This window comes from Ptiloglossa arizonensis, chromosome 7 (assembly GCF_051014685.1).
Source record: "Ptiloglossa arizonensis isolate GNS036 chromosome 7, iyPtiAriz1_principal, whole genome shotgun sequence".
NCBI classification, from domain to species: domain Eukaryota; kingdom Metazoa; phylum Arthropoda; class Insecta; order Hymenoptera; family Colletidae; genus Ptiloglossa; species Ptiloglossa arizonensis.
Window position 1 is genome coordinate 21271420 of NC_135054.1, and position 14369 is coordinate 21285788.

Consider the following 14369-nt stretch of genomic DNA (forward strand, 5'->3'; position numbering starts at 1 on the left):
GTCGACGACTATAATAGACCTCCCCCCTCTGTACCCTTTCCGCCTCTCTCCTTCTGCAACGGTCGAAGGCTACTTCCTCCATCGTTTCTCGAGGACGTGTCTCTCGGACACCCTGTCCCTTCGACACGGCTTTCGACTACGGCCCTTTATTGTTTCACGTGCGCGCGGATTCGCGCGAAATTAATACCGAGGGACGTGTTTTACTGCGAGGAGTTTTATAAAATACCTCCGAGCGACGCTCACGATGCAACGAGGCTCCCACGATCCGCTCGTAAATCGCGACGATCGCGCGATTACTTGGACGAAATTCTTCAAAGTGAAACGAACCTCTGAAAATTATATTCGTTACGTTCGAATTCCATTCGGGGCATCCTCTCGATTTTCGAGTATGAGTCGTGCTTTGGTTACGCGGGAACAGTCGCTTCTTACAACTGTAAATTTTCACGATGGTAACTCCGATCACGGTTAGATGATCTTTGAAAATTCTAATCGCCTAATTTGAATTCCGTTCAGAATCCTCTCGGCTATACGGTATTTTCTAACGAATTCCACCGAATCGCTCTCTTTACCCACGACAATAACGCGATTAATCGCAAAGGGAATTCCTGATCAATAGTGAAATTACTTTTGAAAATTTTAATAGCTAATTTTGAATTCCATTTAGAATCCTCTCGGTTCTATGATATATTCTAACAAATTCCACCGAGTCACTCTCTTTGCCCACAAATAACATTCCCACGACAATAATACGATTAATCGCACAGGAAAATCTTAACCACTTTTTAAAAATTCTAATCGCCAATTTTTAACACCATTCAGAATACTTTCAACTCTACAATATTCCATAACGAATTCCATCTTTTACCTTCAATTTCTAAACACGAACGATAACCAAAACTAGTAAAAAGAGGGGTTGAAGATCGCAGGGAGGAATTTTGGAAATATTTCGGTGATTTCGGAGACCGATCGGGCATTTCCTCTTTTCCTCGGGGAGTTCGAGCTCTTCCTGGCCGGTGTTATTTGCATTGGAACCCTGATTGGAATTCCCCCCCGTCGAAGGAGGGCCCAGTGCACCCTTCTCACGGTCCCTGCGCGCAGGGACTTCCTCTCGTTTTTATTTCATCGACAACTTCGAGACTCGAACTTGCGCGCTTTCCGCGATCGATCCGCCCGATAGCGGGACATTAATGATTCATTATCTTTCCTCGTGGTTCGTTCTGGCGCGTTCGAACTGCCCGATGAAGCGATCGGTGGTCCCGGTTTTTAATGCGATGCCGGCGCAACGCAGCTGCTTTACGTTCCACGCTTTTTTTTCGAACACCCCTACCACTTCGTTGTTATTATTACATTTTTTCAAATGGATGCCTCTATCGTTCGATACGCGGTACGACTTAAACTACTCGACTCCATTGGAATTTCGACTCGTCGCCCCCGATGGGATCAGAGAACTACTTTGGAAAGAAAAATTGTTACAACATCGTGCGTTTTTTCTCCTCGTTGGCGAACAGACTCGTAGCGGAATTTTAATGGAATAAAAACAACGTGCATCGACTCGACTAACTCGGATCGAAATTATTTACACCACGAGCGATACGATCTTGAAAGAAGATCTATTCTGTAACTTTTCAAGCTCTTTGACTTCCTTTATATGTAATCTTATCATTTTTTTTTTTTTTTTGCTACCAGTTGATATCGAACACCAAGAATTTAAAGAAAAGTATCTTTATCGTTGTCTAGAAGGTTCTCCTAAAATCGTATCATTCGCGATAAAAAAGAATGTTGATTCGTCCACTGAACTTGGAAAAAAGTTAACTCGTCTGCTAAACTTCCAATGAATTTGGAAAAAAATGTAGTCGGTGATCCAGCCTGTACAATATTGTTCTCTGATTCCATTTCTAAATTTCAACCCCGGTAACCGACGCAAAAATTCGCAACTTTGTTCGCGAATAAAATCGCCACGTGCAATGTCCTCGTTTCGCGATACTTGTCGTTGGTTCGTTCGCAAATCTTTCACGCTGCTCGCGACATTGTGCTCTCGCTATCCAGAAGTCTCCATGAAACGTACGACCGCCGATGAAAAGTATTCGTAACACGTTACTGACGAGCAACAACGACCGATGAGTGTTCGTACCGCGTCACGGACGAGCAACAACGACCGACGAGTGTTCGTAACACGTTGCGGACGAGCAAGAACAACCGACAGGTGTTCGTAACGCGTTATTGACGAGCAACAACGACCGACAAGTATTCGTAACGCGTTGCGGACGAGCAACAACGACCGACAAGTGTTCGTACCGCGTTACGGTTGAGAAACAACGACCGACAAGTGTTCGTAACGCGTTACAAAGGAGCAACAACAACCGACGAGTGTTCGTAACGCACCATGGACGAACAACAACGAACGACAGGTGTTCGTACCGTGTTACGGACGAGAAACAACGACCGACAAGTGTTCGTAACACGTTAGTGACGAGCAACAACGACCGATAAGTGTTCGTAACGTGTCACGGACGAGAAGCAACGACCGACAAGTGTTCCTAACGTGTTACGGACGAGCAACAACGACCGACGAGTGTTCGTAACGCGTTACTGACGAGCAACAACGACCGACAAGTGTTCGTACCGCGTTACGGTTGAGAAACAACGACCGACAAGTGTTCGTAACGCGTTACAAAGGAGCAACAACAACCGACGAGTGTTCGTAACGCATCATGGACGAACAACAACGACCGACAGGTGTTCGTACCGTGTTACGAACGAGAAACAACGACCGACAAGTGTTCGTAACGCGTTGCGGACGAGCAACAACGACCGACAAGTGTTCGTAACGCATTACTGACGAGCAACAACGACCGACGAGTGTTCGTAACGCGTTGCGGACGAGCAACAACGACCGACAAGTGTTCGTAACGCGTTACTGACGAGCAACAACGACCGACAAGTGTTCGTACCGCGTTACGGTTGAGAAACAACGACCGACAAGTGTTCGTAACGCGTTACAAAGGAGCAACAACAACCGACGAGTGTTCGTAACGCATCATGGACGAACAACAACGACCGACAGGTGTTCGTACCGTGTTACGGACGAGAAACAACGACCGACAAATGTTCGTAACACGTTAGTGACGAGCAACAACGACCGATAAGTGTTCGTAACGTGTCACGGACGAGAAACAACGACCGACAAGTGTTCGTAATGCGTTGCGGACGAGCAACAACGACCGACGAGTGTTCGTAACGCATTACTGACGAGCAACAACGACCGACGAGTGTTCGCGCGAGTACGAAGCGGATCAAGCGACCGCTTATAAGGACGACTGAAAGAAATTACCGCGGTGGAGGGTTCGGTGAACTTGCTCGGAACTTTGCGCGATGAATGCACGTGTAACGCGCGTGTGTATATGTTGCCGAGACGGCGGGGCGAGGTAACGAGAAATTGAGGAGAGATCAAAGTGTGCGGAGTCGGAATCAGCGGTTCGAGGAGCGTGGATCGGTAAAGTTGATGAGTCAGTGGCGGAGAGAGAGGCCGAGAAGTGTTGAGTAAAAAGATCCACGGGCCGTGTACGCGCGTTGGGTGTCTGGGCTAGGTTTGTGTTAGGTCTCTGTTCTGGATTACGTACCGAGTTAATTTTGGACCGGATAAAAAGATCCAGAGAGCGCAAGAAACGCGTACGCGCCGACTATCCGCGCTATAGGTTCCTTGTCCGACGTTCCAGATTAGATTCGATTTAGTCTACACGGTGAACGTTGAATTAGCTCCGAATTAAACCGAAGTATGCCACCGGTACGATGAAATGGAGACTCGGGCCCATTTTCTACACCACTTCCATGCAATTTCCCAACCATCGCGGACCGGTACCCTCTCAAGAACCCTGTCGTGTCGCAATTTCAGCGACAATCGCGACGAAGGAGCTACGACGAATAAAGAAAATCGACCATCGTTCCAAAGGGGACGATGTGTACATCCCCGTAGCGAAAGATCAAACGCTTTATCGCGAGATCGATACGGTACACGCGAGACGATCACGGGGATAATGTATTCCGGGGTGCTTGTAACGAGCGATGCGAGCCTTCTTGGGAATTTCAACGAGTCCAAAGACAGAGATGCCATTCGGTTTGTATTCGTCGATTTGAAAGTTCGAAAGTGTTTCGTACGGTTTTATCCTTAATTGATTCGGTGGTTATTATTGTCACTGAGAAGTCTGCAAATATTTCTAATTTTGAAAAAAAATCTAATGTAGATTATTCTTGTCAATACTTAAAATTTATTAAGAGAGAGAGAGAGAGTTTATTAAAATTGATCAACGCTGGAGCAACCAAAGATTCGACTTCTTCTTTTTAAAATTACTCAATTATTAACTATGCCTTTGCCTACAATATTCGTAGATAATTGTCAAAATAGTCTACCAATGCTACTTGTAAATTAATTTCCCTTCCAAATAGTATTACGTTCACCGTTGGTACTTGTAACGTTAAGAGAGAGAAACTTTCGTAAGATTTCTCAAGAGAGAGAATTTCTAAAAATGTTGTCAAGAGTTTGATAAAATTGATTAAGAAACCGAAGAAATCGAATCTTGCGGATTAAGAATCGCCTAATAAGTCTCGCGTTCGAGTGCCAAGCGTTAATTAGTTCCCCCCGAAATCAACAGTCGACAAGTGGCTGGTGGTAATCGTTCGTGCCACGGTCGCGGAATGTATTCCGGCGTGTCTGTAACGTCACGCGATAAACAGCTTCTGCGCGAGTAACGCGTTCGCTGACGCGTGGCGCTTTAGTGGCACCTGCTTCCGCGAACGTCTGCATTCTTTCGGTTGGAAAAACGATTCACCGTCACTGTAATCGAGAGTTCGGACGATGGACATTTATCGTGGTTAGAAGTATCGCCGTGTCGAACGTGGAAAGAGAGGGAGAGTCAGTGGATGAGTCGATGCAGTGGATAAGTCGATGCAGTGGATGAGTCGATGCAGTGGATGAGTCGATGCAGTGGATAAGTCGATGCAGTGGATGAGTCGATGCAGTGGATAAGTCGATGCAGTGGATAAGTCTCGCGAGCATGCGGTGAGTAGACTCTCAATATTAAGTTAATTCCCCAGTAGATAATATATTATTTGAAACACGACTCTTTCGAGCGCCTCGAGTCTAGTACTTTACATATTAATTTTATCCAAGAGAAAATTTATCTATGCAAGTGATAAATTAATCTCGGCTAAAATTCACCATTGTACTTACTACACATTAATTTCATCGAAGACCAAATTTATCCGCTAACAATAGACGATTATCTACGCTGGAAGCTAATAACAGATTTTATGCTTCTAAACTCGTAAGGTTACAATTGGTAATTTTTTTATTCGACACATTCGACTTATCGTTTCACGTGGAACCAGTCTCTAGTCGATAGCCGAGTCTCGGACGTAAAGTCTTGGAGAGACGATCCGCAGGTAGAGTATGGCCGAGACGAGCGGACCAGGTCGATTCGAAACGTTCTCGTTCCGTTAAAAGGGTTGGCGAGTCGCGAAGTTACGATGTTCGATTTTCGGTCGAAAATGGCTACCACTTCGCGTACGTTTCAAGGTTCACGGTTGAGCGAAGCTTCCACGCGGCTAAGATATTACGAGGATCCAGCTGCAATTAAAATTTCCACCGCGGCCGCTCTCGCGGTGACTTTAAAGGGTTACCGCGCATAAATTCTTTCCCTCAAATATTTGAACGTCGCCGCGCACGTGAAGCCTCGTGTTGTTACCTCTTCCAAACCCTCCGAGTGTCCCTGTTCCCTACGAAACTCTCGGTTATCCCCTGTTGGCAGCTCGTAGAGGCGGCCCTCGAACGACACGCGGCGCGAAGTGCTCCTGGCGCGGAACAAACGCGCGTGAATTACGCGTCTGTCTTCCCTTTTTCGGGTGGCGAAGAAGCCGCGACAGGGCAATAAAGAAACTTATCAAACGCCGAGAGTTACCGCGATAGCGAAACGGAACAGGTAATTCGAGCGGGTGTCTGTAAACGTTCTGCCTCTTGGGAGGCAAACACGGTTATCCCACGACCGAGCGAGAAGATTAACTGTACCGGTAAGAACGTGCCCCGTGATAGTTATTATTTATTACCGCGTTCAACCAACAGCCCGAGAAATACGCGTAATAGACGCGCTACCGCCGGCCACGTGTAATCATCGTGAAACTACGTTTCAAACGTTCGACGATTTCGATGCTCGGTGTTAACGACGATCGATGACGCGACGGGAGTCCCTGGAAATATTTTCTAAACCACGTTTAGGAATTTTTGAAACGAATGCAACGATGATTTTAAGAGTGTCAGATGTCGATGTCAGTTTTAAGGACTGTTCCTATATTGACGAGGAAGGGTCGTCCGCTACGCGGTCAACGATTTGGCTATTTTTCTTTTGAGTTTTTCAGTTCAGTTCCAAGTCTCGAGAGTCACGAAGACGTAGTTCACGTCAAGGCATATCACTCTATACTTGTTTCTTCGGACTTTGTATTGTCATATGTACAAAAACTATACTAGTGGATACGCGAGATCTCTGCATATTATAAAAAACTAGATATTATTTTGGCGGCGCTAAATTAAGGTATGTTAGAGGAAGGAAAGAACGGAATTATAAGGAAGTGGGGATAAGCGTTTCATCCCGGGCCTGCTAGTGGACTCGTCAGTAAGGCATCCTAGCAGGCCCTGCCTTATACGCCGGGACATTGGAAGATCGGTAAGAGGTCGTATATATAGCGATCGGAGCAGGTACGGGAACTTGCGGGAAACGGTTGGTGGTGAGTTTCCCTCTGGTGGCAAGCGTGGGTAGTGCCGCCACATAACCCCCTTGCCAGTGGTAAACGATACTTTGAAGTTCCGTCCTGATGTCCCAGTGGCGTAGGTATTTGTTCCGTTGTTCGGTGGCACAACAAGGCACAGGAGGAGGTTGTCTAGAGTAGTGGACGAGAGGAATGCTTCTTTTTCGTAGTAAGGCCCAGCTGCTGTCGATTGCGGAATACGCGTGGCGAGCATCGTTTGCTCAAGCCGCGTTTTCGCTTGTTGTCCGACGTTGATGCGTGCGCGTACCAGTATTTATGAAACGCATCGGTGTGGTCGGTGAATAATGTCGACAAGCTGCCTGCTGTCCTCCTGGGGTTGATCCTGATGGTTAGCCGGGAGTATAGCGTTCGTGTCGTCGCTGGCAGGTCGAGGAGTCAACCCTCGGAGAGGGGGATTTACGAAAAATCGGCCTTTACGTTGCGTTCCTTCCATCGTCTTGTGCTGCACCTGTACTGCTGCTGTGCTGCTGTCCAGAAGGTTGCGTTGGTTCTTAGACGGGGTCACCACTTTGGCGGCGGTTTGAAGATGTTTAAGGTAGGAGAGAACGGAAATAGGAAAAGGAGTGGGGATAAGCGTTTCATCCCGGGCCTGCTAGTGGACTCGTCAGTAAGGCATCCTAGCAGGCCCTGCCTTATACGCCGGGACATTGGAAGATCGGTAAGAGGTCGTATATATAGCGATCGGAGCAGGTACGGGAACTTGCGGGAAACGGTTGGTGGTGAGTTTCCCTCTGGTGGCAAGCGTGGGTAGTGCCGCCACATTATAATCTGAACTTTACAACATGAATTTTTCTGTAATTATTAGAAACGTAAAGAATCTATCGCCGCGAATGTAAGTGTAAGGAGGATCATTGATCGTTGCAAGTGTATTAACCCTTGAATGAACACGATTGCAGAATTGCATCGTATCTTCCATCGATTTTAATTCACTCTCTGGACAATCAATTCGCAACTTTCGAGAAAATCATTCGCGTACCGATATCCCTAACAGAGTATCGAAAATTTCTCCCAAACTTTCGTTCCATCCTCCTTGTACTCCAAACATTATACAAATGCACATCGGGCACAATTTCCTTCGAACGAGAGACAAGAGTTAAATAAACCGTGTATGATTCGCAATTGTAATTTTTATCGAACCAGTGACGAATCGTGAGTCGCGTACGTCTCGTAAAATTTGCTCGCGAGGTGCAGTCTAGAACCCCTCCCTCGATTATCCCCCGCGAAGCTGGTATTGTCGTGACGAAAGCAAAAAGGAGTCGTCGAGCGGTGGATTTTCGTTGCTCGGTGCACGAACGAAACAAATAAATGACTAAACGTCCCGATCGAAATCAGATTGTATGCTTATTCGACGAGCGGCTCGCGAAACGTTCTTTCGCCCTCGTCCTCGACCCCCCTCGGATGGCGCGAGCGTACCATCGGCGAGCAGGGATGCGTACAGACTAATTGAGAACAATTCGAGCGCTAAACGAACGCGGCCGACGGCCCGGGGAAAATGCGTCGTCGTGTGCGACAGCCGGAAGAAATTCTGAATCGAATCAGACGGCCGCTCGGATTTTCCGAGTTTCGCCTCTGCCTCTGCCTCTGCCTCTGGTTCTGCCTCTGGTTCTGGCTCTGCTTCAGCCGCGAAGCGTCGATCTGTGAAGACACACGCAGCCAGTTGCGTAACTCTTTCCTTCGTACGTTTTCCAAGAGCAACGTTTGATCGAACCTGACAAGCTCGAGATCAGTTCTTCAAATTTTCTCGTTAAATCGACCGTTATTGGTATTCGAACGACTATACATTATAGTTTTATTAAGATGAAACTATTGGGTTGCTCGTAAAGTCATCTCGTTTTCCAAAATGGAAAATATATAATTTAATAAAAATTATATTATAATTTAATAAAAATGATATTATAATTTAATATAAATTATAAAAATCGTGTTTCATTTTCATCGTGTTTCAATCACTTTCCGAAGAACACAATATTTATTTATTTGTTAGACGGTTAAGGACCCTTCGATGCACAAATGAATTAAAAGTAATTGTACTTGGAGTTTCGAAGATGAAGCAAGTGTTTCAATGTAGTTGACACGAATTTAAGGTAGATGCTTCAGCGAGCGAGGAACGCGGAGGGGAATGTGAGTATATTAAATTTCCGTTGGAGTCGTTGAACCAACTATGTCCAATGCTGGAGGAACAATAGATAAACGTATGGTTGTGTTTTATCACCTGTGTTTTAATTTCGAAAGATTCCAGAATTTGGTAAGGAAGGCGAGTACAAAAAGAACTTCACCCAGACTTGTTCTTTAACACTATGGTTGCCACATCACTCATATTCAGATGACACGAAAGTTCTCGTCACCCATAATCGGGTGATCGGTCCGTTCGACGTCTTTGATTTGCATAAAAAGATTTTCACGCGCGTCCAATGGAATCGTGTGTCTCGTCGATGAAATTCTCACGCTCGACGGAAATTTCATTCGAAACGCGTTAACGAAGCTTTCGACCCGACCGATAAGTCGGTACCGTGTTGGCAGTGTTCGGGAATAATATACTTGGTGAACGTTTGTGGGTCGCTCACCGGTGAAAGAAATGGTGTACGATCGTCGATGACTACCGAGCAACGATTACTGTTAAAGAAACGGTACAGAAAGGAGAAAAAATAGCAACGTGGAACAGTGCCAGCGGAGACTCGAACGCGCGGACAGCCCGGACTCTCGAGTCCAACGCGTTCAGGTAGCCGCCTAACTCGTACACCGTGTGTTTTTCAAACCACCGAAACCGTACATTGAGGACTGAGCCGTAAATCTTCGCGAATAATAAACGACGGAACAAACGGTCCAGATTCGTTGAAACGAGTTTGCGGGAAATCGACTCACCTCCCCGCTTCCACGCTGCGAAACCGCTCCTTGTCAGCGGTTCAATTAACCGCGTTCGTTATTGGCTGGTAAAAGAATAAAAAAAAAATGCAAAAAAAAGAAAGAAAGAAAAGAGAAACGAGCAAGGGCGAGCGAAAAAAAAGGACGACGCGTTCTTTCTGTTCCACGGCTCACGAAATGAATTTCACCGGCGTAAACTCGCACCTACCTCCGGGATCAATTTAAATGGCTATTCAGAACGGCTGAGTTACATTAATTGCGGTGCCGGAGGAAGTCCATTCATTAGTTTCATTGTTATTTCAGGCCGACAAAACCGGCCGGCCGCCCCATGAAAAAACAACGACCACCGCTTCCGTCATTCACCGGACTCGCCTCTATTTTCTCCGCTTCGGAAAAAAATCTGCTCGACGACGACGCGAGCGCGCCCGGAAACGCTCCGTTTTTCGGAATTACTCGCCGCGGGGGACGCGCGGAAGCAACGCTTAACGGATTCGCGCGAGTAACCTTCTCTATACGTTGTAACTGTGGAAATATTAACGCGATCTGCGAGTAGAAACTTGGAGAATCGTTAAAGGATTGGTATTAATCGATATTGATTATTTGTACTTGTAGCTTTTCTGCTAACAGACACCTCGATGAAATCATTCGAATCGTGTAATTTATTTCAAACGATTATATATTATAGTTTTATTTCGATGAAACTATTGGGTTGTTCGTAAAGTCATCTCGTTTTCCAACATGGAGAATTATTATAAATTCGTGTAATTTATTTCAAACGGAATATTCGGTTTCAACGTTTCGTATGTGTAGGTTTACATCTTAGAAGAAAGTAGTAATTGAATTTTAATTTCAATTCCAAAGCACGGTGGTTTTCCGAATTGAAGAGAGTACACGAAGAAAGGGTTGAGAAGATTGTTTAGGTATTTAAAATCTATGCTGTGGATGTTCGAGTGGAGGATGTCTCGAATGTATCGAAACTCGTGGTTTTTTATTTTGAACATACAATGGAGAAGTCTAAGGAAATACACGAGCACGCGATCGTATCTGTTATCACAAATTCTAATCGTGGAAAAGTAATGTATCGCGAAGGTGGGTCGAAAGAGACCCTAAGAACCGATATTCAAATACCGTGTGGTAACCCCAACGCGATCGTATTTAAATACTCCGTACAGAGGCAATGTGCACCGAGACTTTTGGAAATGGTCGAAGGTTAAATAATAAATATTTTTATTAAACCTCGAAACGTTGCCACGATATCACGGTTTGCACCCTGTGGGTTACGAGCGCGTCTCGTTCCCATGAAATCTAACAGGAAGCTTTGCTTGATCGAGACTCAAAGACTCAATGAATAATGTAAATTATCCAATTACGTTCCCGGGCTAATCGAATTTAAACCGTGGCCGACGCAGCGTGTCGTATATGGGCAAATATCAATGTTTTCGAGCTTATGAATTACCAATGGAGGCGAGCGGGAAACGCACTCGTGGGAGAAACGAGCTCGATCGTTGCGGAAATAAATAAACCGACGGTCTCGTGAACAGGATTAAGAAAAGAGAAGAAAAGAAAAGAAATACAAGAAGAAAAAGAGCGAGCGGGCGAAGACGTAGAAATTATTTAAGCCAAAGAAACGACGAAGAGAAGCGGAAGGACGAGGAAGATACCTCACGGGCGGAACAATGGCCGAAAATTGCTACGCGAGATTGCTGGTAGGAAAAAAATTGCAAGATGCTGGATTTACATAAGAGTCGGGTAGGGGAGACCACTGGCCGGCCATTGTTCCCATACTCGTACGAAAGGGACGTCGAGAAACGCCATGACGAGTAAGCACCGAGCCTCGAAATCCATCGACGGATCCTTAAGAGGATTGCGCGAATCCTCGACGAACGCACGGCTACGAGAAACGTTAATCGCTGAATCGATCGGCTTTGTAACTAATGATATGCGTAATTACAGCTCGAAAGTGGAGACCGACGTCTCCATGGTTAAATCCAATTTTATTGGCCGCCTCGACCTCCTGTGACGTTCAATTTTACACCGAGCTGGCTGAGTTACGCAATTTCGACGACTCGTAGATCCTTTCTCCTCGAAGATAGAGAAACGTGTAAAAGAACTACGAGATAGTTCGCTCTATCGATTCTCTGCTCTGTTCTCGGATAACGGTGGACCGGACGAATGAATTATCGAGTGATTTTTTTCTTTCCTTTTTACCGTGCCGATCGCGCCGCGTCGAAATGAAATTTTGATACTTCGGTGCTCGTATCGAACTTTTAAACATTCAAAAGAATTGAAGAATTTGACACTTTTGCGTTAAACGTAGTGCTCGTGCAAGCTGAATGCACGCTCGTAAATTTATAACGATTTCGATCAAAAAATTATACGTCTCGAAAAGATGTATGTTGTTACAGGATGGTATGTGTAGGTTTGGATGTTCAATGGAGTAACATCTTTATAGATTGGACATCGTGTTTGTATCAATGATTAAGTTACTGAGCCTTGTTTCCTCTCGAGTCTTTCGCTAGTGTTGTTATGCAGTGTTCACTAAAGGCTTTGAACGATTATCCTCAATTTACATCTCTCTGTCAGAAGGAGTATTTCTGCTTCTACGGAGAGGATTTCTAAGCCCTTGGTTATCTTCTCGTTTCTAACGTGCCACGGTGTTATCTACTATTGTTCGAAACATGATCGATATCATGGTTTCCATTTTGGCTATGTGGCTTCTCGCTACTGTGCCCCGTAATTGAATCCCGTACGAGATATTAGGCCGATGTAGCTAGAAGATTTGGAATCGAGAAGCTTTTCGAGAGAAGATACAATGTTAAGCTGAAATTTTTGATAAATATTTATCGGAAAAAATCTATAGATTTACAGATCCCTTTTCTAAAAAGCTCCTTAATCGTGGACATTTTGAAAATCGAGTATCTTTTTGAAAGAAGGTGGAGAATATTAAAGCAAAATTTTGGATAAACATTCTTGGACAAATAACTATTTACCGGAAAAAAAATCTATAGATGTACAGATCTCTTTTCTAAAAACCTTCTCAATCGTGGGCATTTTGAAAATTGAGTATCTTTCCGAAAGAAGCTGAAGAATATTAAAGTAAAATTTCAAATAAACATTCTTGGACAAATAAATATTTACCGGGAAAAAAAATCTATAGATCTACAGATCCCTTTTCTAAAAAGCTCCTCAATCGTGGACATTTTGAAAATTGAGTATCTTTCTGAAAGAAGCTGAAGAATATTAAAGTAAAATTTCAAATAAACATTCTTGGACAAATAAATATTTACCGGGAAAAAAAATCTATAGATCTACAGATCCCTTTTCCAAAAAGCTCCTCAATCGTGGACATCTTGAAAATCGAGTATCTTTCCGAAAGAAGCTGGAGAATATTAAATCAAAATTTTGGATAAACATTCTTGGACAATCGAATCGTTAAAGAATCCCCAGATCTACAGAAACCTTCTCTGGAAAGCTCCTCAATTGTAAAACGTTCCCGTAAACCGATCTTTTCTCCGTTCGATGTCGATTCACGACCGATTAGAACACACCTCGTGTTTCAAACCCTTTTCGATACTTTTGCACAATGGAAGCACAGCGTTAGAACATTTTCTCGGTAACGAGGGAGCTCCAGCTACCCCGTCGGTGTATTTTTTTCGGTAAGCCGCGTAACGAGAGATCGGTTAATTACCAACAAGGGAAAAAACAGACGAGTCGACGTTTATCACGGTGATTCCGTTGATTTAATAAGCCCTCGCCGGCCCGCAAAACCCTTCAATTAAGTGATAACGTTACGATGCATCGGGCGGCAGCCAGTTTCAATGCACGACGATATTACTTCGGGGAGACCCTTCTATCGTCGACCACTAAATTCACTAATTACCGTCGTTCACGGAGGCGAAGCTCCTTCATTAATGTTCACGACGCACCTTCGCGGGGCTGTGTTCGCGCTCGGTGTCGGATTTAAGCTTTAATTACACGTGGAATTCGACGCGTTTTAATCAGGTCGCACGGTCTACGCGCCGATAGAAGTAACAAGACGCGTTTTGTCGAATTCAACGGGGAAACTTCTCTAATTATTCCCCCGTCCTTCGTTTCTTTGTTTCCCAAACACGATATAAGAGACACGGCGTTAACAACGCGAGCTTCCATCGAGACCGGCGCCCCTTTCCGAAATTTTATTACGACTAACTACTCTACAAGAAAAAAGAAAAAAAAAAACCCTGATAGATTAGATAGAACCAGATACGAAGGGAGGTTGGGAAGAAGGTCGAATAGGGCACGTGTTTATACGAACCCTTTCCATTGTTTTGGTGTCCCCCATCGCTGAAGTGGGTCCCCCAAATGTTGCACCCTATACGTTTCTTCTATTTATACATTCCTTCGCCGGGTTCTGTTTCTTCCTTTTTTTTTTACCATAAATTTTCTATACGATCGAACTTCGACCCGTTGAAATACGTTACACCGTGTAACGTTTCTTCCACTTATACATATATAGTTCTTTTTCGCTGTCCTACAAATTTTTTTCCAACAATAAATTTCGTACACGATCGAACTACATACTGGACGCATCCTGTATATTTCTTCTATTTGTGCATCCTTTCGCTACGCTGTACTCGTTCTTCTTTTTCACCATAAATTTTACACGCGATAAAAATTCGACTCGTCGAAATACGTTACATCCTGTGTATTCC

At 44.7% G+C, this 14369-nt stretch overlaps 2 protein-coding genes across 2 annotated transcripts in view; one reads left to right on the forward strand and one right to left on the reverse strand.

Moving 5' to 3' along the window:
* Positions 1 to 14369, reverse strand: part of Dlp (glypican dally-like) — a 173721-nt gene that overhangs the window by 117590 nt on the left and 41762 nt on the right. The gene's annotated exons all lie outside the window — the stretch shown is intronic.
* LOC143148924 (guanine nucleotide exchange factor for Rab-3A) overlaps positions 4909 to 14369 on the forward strand; it is a 66919-nt gene continuing 57458 nt past the window's right edge. The window contains exon 1 of the mRNA XM_076315753.1: positions 4909 to 5056. The gene's annotated coding sequence lies outside the window, so the exon portion shown is untranslated. The remainder of the gene's footprint in view (positions 5057 to 14369) is intronic.